The sequence below is a fragment of the Telopea speciosissima genome, chromosome 11 (genome assembly GCF_018873765.1).
Source record: "Telopea speciosissima isolate NSW1024214 ecotype Mountain lineage chromosome 11, Tspe_v1, whole genome shotgun sequence".
NCBI lineage: Eukaryota > Viridiplantae > Streptophyta > Magnoliopsida > Proteales > Proteaceae > Telopea > Telopea speciosissima.
The window spans coordinates 40,247,342-40,254,187 of NC_057926.1; the positions used below are offsets into that span (position 1 = coordinate 40,247,342).

At 37.6% G+C, this 6,846-nt stretch overlaps 2 non-coding genes across 2 annotated transcripts; both read right to left on the reverse strand.

The window, feature by feature from the left end:
- Positions 1-4,965: 4,965 nt before the first annotated feature.
- On the reverse strand, positions 4,966-5,047 carry LOC122646934. Its single transcript, XR_006330736.1, has one exon. It is a non-coding gene; the product is annotated as a small nucleolar RNA SNORD36 (small nucleolar RNA).
- A 158-nt stretch (positions 5,048-5,205) lies between these two features.
- Positions 5,206-5,292, reverse strand: LOC122646975. The gene has a single exon (XR_006330771.1). It is a non-coding gene; the product is annotated as a small nucleolar RNA snoR14 (small nucleolar RNA).
- Positions 5,293-6,846: the final 1,554 nt, after the last annotated feature.

A 6,846-nucleotide genomic window follows, 5' to 3' on the forward strand; every position in this document is an offset into this window, starting at 1 on the left:
GTGGCATGTTTGCACTTGGTGGCAGTGGGACAACCCCCCCCCCTTGGAACTGTTTGCTCTCATAGGAATATACTCAGTTTCTCTTCACCGGGGGTGAAGAGATTCCCTAGCTTCGTTGTCGTTGGATGGGACTGTTACGGGTAAGGTTGACTTCGAAATAATAGGTGGGAAGGGATAATTATGACCTTTGATTTATTTCACCATGGGTGAAGGAAAACCTTCTCCTATTCTCAAAATTCGAATATGTCAACTATGCATAAGAATTTTTCTGCTGAATTCACCATTAGAAATGCAAGAAAAAAATTTGAAATTCATGGTGATAAAAGTGAAAGAGGAGGTAAAAGGGGAGGAACAATCTGAATTTAAGGTGACAATTTTTTCACTTCGAGGCTTGTTTGTTGAGCCCCCCTGAACAGTTTGCTCTCATAGAAAGAGTCTCATGCAGGATTTGCCATTAAAAATTCAGGAACAAGTTAACTTCATATTAGTTAGAAGTGGATGGGAATGCAGAGGCTAACAAGTTGTAAGAAAATGTTTCACAGTTATCCTTGTTGCAGTAGTTGATTATGTTTGTAACCTTTCATCTTTTCTTTAAAGAACAGAGCTTGGACTGAATAGAAATTACACCATGTGAGACCAAAGGAAAATGGTTTTAGCAGTTTAGTCCACACAATTTGATCATTAATCAGAAATTTAGTTTAACTGTAAGATGAGGTGGGACTGAAATTTTATGAATAAGTAGATTCCATGGTCTCCTGCTCACATGTCAAGTATTATACTCGTCAATATAGATGATTTCTTAAATATCTAATTATAATTATCAAATCACTCTTCCATGCGGAAAAACAAATATGTCTATCCACTGATTTTTTCCATGATTGCTGATCACAAAAATTTGTGGATATTCATGTTGTGATCTATCTTAGCTCGTCTGGTTAGTTCTTCTGCATCTCCAATAAACGCTTGAGGAATTAAACTCAATGCTTCTTTCTCTTTATTTGAATTTTGTGGTTTTATTCGGTATTTGAGGGTAGGCGGATGGTTCCCCACGCTGCCAGGCATGGGGAGGAAATCTACATGATCCACCAATTGGTCTTTTGAGAAAAAGGTATCGTATATGTGGGCTTCACGCTTTCACATTTTCAAAAAAAGAAAATAATAAAAAATTCATGTGAGGAAAATTGCATACAGACACCGTAGCAAAACTGCACACCGTCAGCGAAGTAATCTTTTTCCCTTTTAAGCTTTGACCTTTTCAGAAAAAAACGAAAGAGGGAGAAAGTTCTCCGGGTAAGTCTCTCTCTCTCTTCCCCATTTGAAACACTTCCGCCCCCCTTGTTTTGAAGAAGGAGAGAGATAGACAAATGGAATGACAGTATTGGTGTAGGCCTCACTCCCTAAGAGAAAACTACTTCCCAAAAGATATTACAAGGGAAAAAATACTTTATAAGGACTCGGTAAGAAAGTGCTTTCTAAATGACCCATTCAACCATTGCTTAGAGAGATGGTCTGAATTAGTCACATATCAAATTTCATAACTTCTGACTTATATTGTTCTAACTTCTTTTATGTACTCTCTCATATCTACTAGGTAAGCTTTAGGTTGAAACTGGACATGTAAGTAGGGAGTGTTGAGATATAATTAACCACAAAATTTGGGTCTCGTCTGATTTGTTAAGTGAAAAATTCTTTAGGCCATTTAGGAGAATTATTTGCATAGGTGGAGTTGAGTTTTGAAATACTTTAGTACCTTATTTAGGTTTATAATTAACCTAATCCAAACCTACTTAGATGAAGTAGCAAGGCGTGTTGATCCTTCTTGAAAATATCTCAAAAAGATTAATCAAACTTGGCCCAACCTACTTAAACAACCCACAAGCTTGGTCCAATCTAAATGAAAATGTAGTCTTTGTAGAGAAACAGATGGGAAAGGTAGCCTATAGACTCAAGCGATCAGCTTTGTGAAAACTCGTCTCATATCCCATGTGAGTCAATTGACTCCCAGAGAGGAATGTACCACACGACTGATGGACGGGATAATACAATAGACAATTAAAAGAAAGTTCTATCTTCATAATTCACCAATGCAATGATAAGAAGTTGTTTCCTATGCTAAAATATGCAATATAATCTTAAACTAATCTTTCTTGACAATAATTGGTAATAGGGTAAAACTTCTAAAAATGACCTATCTTAATAAGCTTATCAAGGCTATCCAAATATCTACCATGTGGTACATTGAATATGACCAAGTTTTATTGATAGGTAGATCCCAAGAACCCTCTCACATGGAAAGTGTCATTCATAAAAAGGTTCACTAAGAGGCAAAATAAAAATTTTGAAAATTCAAAACCATGGGAGAATATATGATATTAATCAAAAGAATATCACCAGTATGCATGAACATGTGAAATACTAGCCAATACATGGGAGAGTATTAGATTGATATTTTGATTACTATTTGATGTATGATTATTCTCACAAGTATGCATGAACATGGGGAATATATGCCAATACATGGAACGGTATTGGATTGATATTTTATTCTATTTGATGTATGACTAATCTTATCAATTCACGATTTATTTAACAATGAAACTTGTGAGAAGGAAAAAAAGATTCACTCTCCCTCTAACTTCATCCCCCAACCCTACCCTTCCTACAATTCACTGCTGAGAACATAAAGCTCGTCTCCAAGGAGCTTGTTAAATAATCAATAACCAAAAAGGAGAGGACAAAACGATGACCTGAGTCGAACGAAATCGTTCTGTCCTTAGATTGATATTTTATTACTATTTGATGTATGACTAATCTTAACAATTCACGATTTATCTAACAATGAAAATTGTGAGAAGGAAAAAAAGATTCACTCTCCCTTAACTTCATCCCCCAACCCTGCCCTTCCTACAACTCCCTGCTGAGAACATAAAGCTCGTCTCCAAGGAGCTTGTTAAATAATCAATAACAAAAAAGGAGAGGACAAAAAGATGACCTGAGTCGAACGAAATCGTTCTGTCCTTAAGACAGTATTTGCACCTTCCTAATCCTACAAAGGGTTGCAGCAAACTTACCTCCCAAGATAAATCAGGCCGACTGTTACTGGTTCCAAAGACAGTAACACTATTAAGCTATCAGAGATTTTTTTTTTATCTATAAGACTGAGAGAATTCGTGGCTCATTTATAGGCCCACAAGGCCTGTTCGGATGGATCACACCCAATGGTTTATATGGCTTGACCTGACAGATCATGACTATTGGGCTAAGCTCCCTTGACTGTTCATGTGGACTGCAATTCTTAGGATCAATGTTAAACCAAGAGTTGCACTCCCTCTTTGATCAACCACCGATCCAACGATCGGAACGATCCTAAGCACCCTTTGATTAAACACCGTCGATCCCAAAAAGATTAAAGCGACATACTGCGACGTACAAAGTGCGTCATCAAAGCGCCACATTGCACCTCACGCACGCATACACGTACGCACTCGAATGGTTACCATCATCACTCGCAAGTGCACCGTACAATCTCTTTTAACATTACATATGATAATAATAACTACTAACTACTAACTACTAACAGATAAACCCAATGAGCTTACCTTTTATAACCAATATGAGATTAAAAATTCACATCAATATTTTGAAAAATTCTAACAGAACTCAACACCTAGAGATCACCCAAGGGGGCGTCCTACAAATCTTGACTAGTGTGTGCCGTAATGTATGAGGCACAGCCCATATACCTTTACTTCCTTCCCTTTTTGGTGTTTTAACTTCAACAATATTTTTTTAATATTTTCAATCAAATTAAAAAATATATATATATAAAGAGAGAGAGAGAATGTTCTCTGTACCGCAACACATACTATGTCTTTACTTTTCTTTTGTAGAATTGGATCAATATTGTTTATCCACATCGAGCCATGTCAAAGTCATTATCATAAAATGAGAACCTCCGGTCCAAAGTCCAAACTTAAAAAGAGAGGGAAAGCCTTCTTCCAAGTTCCAGCTATGAATCGTTCACCTTCAAAAGGGGTTGTCACCATGTCACATTCCTCACCGCCAAGCTGCCAAATACATCCAAGATCAATGCCGATTTTACCCTCTCCTCAGCACGCTAAGAGTAATTTTGAAAGTTGTTTATTCTGGGGATTTGTCAAAGGCGGAAGTGACGAATATGCCAACGAATTACTGGAGGACTGAAACCCTCTGTCTCTGTGTGAGAATGTGAAATCACTTCGCTTATATCCTCCTCTTTTTTACTTTTTCCCAGTTTTTTATTTTCTCAACATCCAAACACAGCTTAAGCCTATCCGAAACACTCTGTTCTCCAAATTCTGAGAATTAGGCGATCAAACAAGAGAAAAACACAATTTTAAGACCTTAAAAGTAAGAAGAACGAAATGCAGGATGAGGTATGAATCTTTGCTCGTGGTGTGGAAGCAATCACAGTAATTGATTGGTGGGTTATTAATTAAGTACAAGAGATAACCACCACCACCATGGAGACTGGAGAGGCAGACTAGACATATGAGGGACTCGGTAAGAGATCTTGGCACCGTATTTCTTCGTGGCTTCCACATTTGTTGCGGAGAGCCACCGACCCACAAATGTTTTCTGCGGGATCATTCAAAGATTGTTTAAAGATTAGTGATTTTTTTAACCATTTCAGTATAGTCTACTATTTTTTATCTATAGAGATTTAGTGCCAAACGTTTCCTGTCTAGCATTTCTTCTTATATGGCCTTTAGGTTCAACTGTTATTGAGTAATATTGAATCCCTTCGATTCTCTTCCACCCTGTAATAGAACTAATGATAAACTCGATGGAGGAATGGCTACAAATATGCAAGCCTGTTCAGAAGCAAATAAAGGCCTGTTCAGAAGTAAATAAAGGGTTACCCTTGTAAAAAGAAGGAACTCAAAGATCCATAAAAAATTAAAAGAGAGAAAGAGAGAGGTAAGCTGAGCATCAGTTTTAAAAAGCTCGATATTTGATGCTTCACGGAACATAATCAGTAAATATTAAATTCTTTCATCACCTGCTCAGAATTCCACCTCTCTCAGAAAAAGAATTAAAGAAGAAGATAAAAGAGAAAACCAGATTGAAAAAAAAAACAAAACCTTCAATAATAAAAAAAAAATGGAAAATTCAGAAATTCGAATAGCAATAAAAAAGCCTTAGAGAGTTTGTTCTTGGGGAGTTACGATCAGAACCTGTCGGGATTCATGAATAGACATCACAATTTTAGTTTCAGTGGATTGACAGACATGAATTTCATCATCACCTCGCTTTTCCCCTTTCCCTTCCATTAAACCTAATACCCACCATTTCCAAATCTCTTATAAATAGAAATAAGGAACCCTAACCCTTACCATAAATTAGACAAAAAGCAAAATTAAGAAGAAGAAGAAGAAGACTAAGAAACTGAAGGGAGAAGAAAGAAACGCTCAGAACTTCTTATGGGCAAACAGATGTGTTGCAGTCACGGACCGGCTCCGAAGAGCCTCGTCTTTGCACACACAGAAAATAATGTTCATCACCGCGTCAAAATTATATTGAGGAGGGGGTCTGTTTTGTGTGGACGACGAACTAAACCATTTATAGAGATGATGAGAAACCCTAAACCCTAAATCCGGACGGCCGACGGCTCTCCGAACCAAGGAGTGAGATTTGAGAAGATATTAAAATCTGCACCATCAGAGCCGTTCATTTGATGTATATTGTAACATACATAGACCGTCCAAAGTGAATCACGTCAAGCCATACTTCTGATTTAGTTAACAACAATTAAGGGTTTTACGAATCGGGAATCGGATCGGTGAATCGGCTGTGACTGAACACGATTTTCACCAATCTGACATAATCAATTCATAACCAAAAAATCTTAGAAATTCCATGTTTTTAGATCTGAAGATTAATTCTAGGATACCTGAGCACCAATTTGGGCTAATTCCGATCCAATCTGATCCGATTTGGATCGGAATCACCAAAAGAACGATTCAGTCCCTGATTCCATGTTTTAAAGGTGACAAACTGGCAGTCGCACATGTTTTTCTTTTTGGAGAATTGGAGAAATTTATATCACCTTCGGTTGACATCATCCCTTATAAGATTAGAGAGAGCTGGAACTCCTGGAAGAAGGATCCCCCCGTACAAGAATGGTTTTTAATTAGAACATCAACCCTAGCCCTCTACCAATGTTGGGTGACTTGGAATTGCCCCTCTGGCAAACTTTGTTAAATTTAACGTGGATGGGCTAGTCTTGGCAATCCAAGAAATGCAGCTATTGGAGGCATTTGTAGATCCGCTTGTTCCTCCTTTTTGTTTGGTTTCTCAATGGGCATTTGGCGGAATTCTGCCTTAACTGCAAAAGCTTGTGCAATTCGATTCGCGTTTCTCATGGCAGCCAACAGGAGCCTTAAGAAATTCATTATTGAAAGTGACAACTTGACGATCATCAACAACCTGAACAAACAGACCACTTCCATTCCCTGGAAAATTCTGTCAATTATTTTAGACTGCAAGGAACTCAGTCTTGGCTTTGAAGAGGTCATCTATCAGCATACTCTCAGAGAAGCCAATGTCATCGATGATCATCTCGTTTCTGTTGGAGCTTCCTCCCAATCTCATTGTATTTGGCATGACTCCCTCCCCCCTGCAATTTTCCCTTCTCGTGTATTTTGATTCCTCTGGAACTTTGTTCCGCTATTAATAAAGCTAGTTTATCAAAAAATTAAAAAAACGTAGCCCTCTATCCTCTTGTGATTATTAATTAGATTTGTTTGAAGATCATGTTTCCAGGGCGCCACTATGTCTAATAAAGTATTATTTTTTATTATTTGT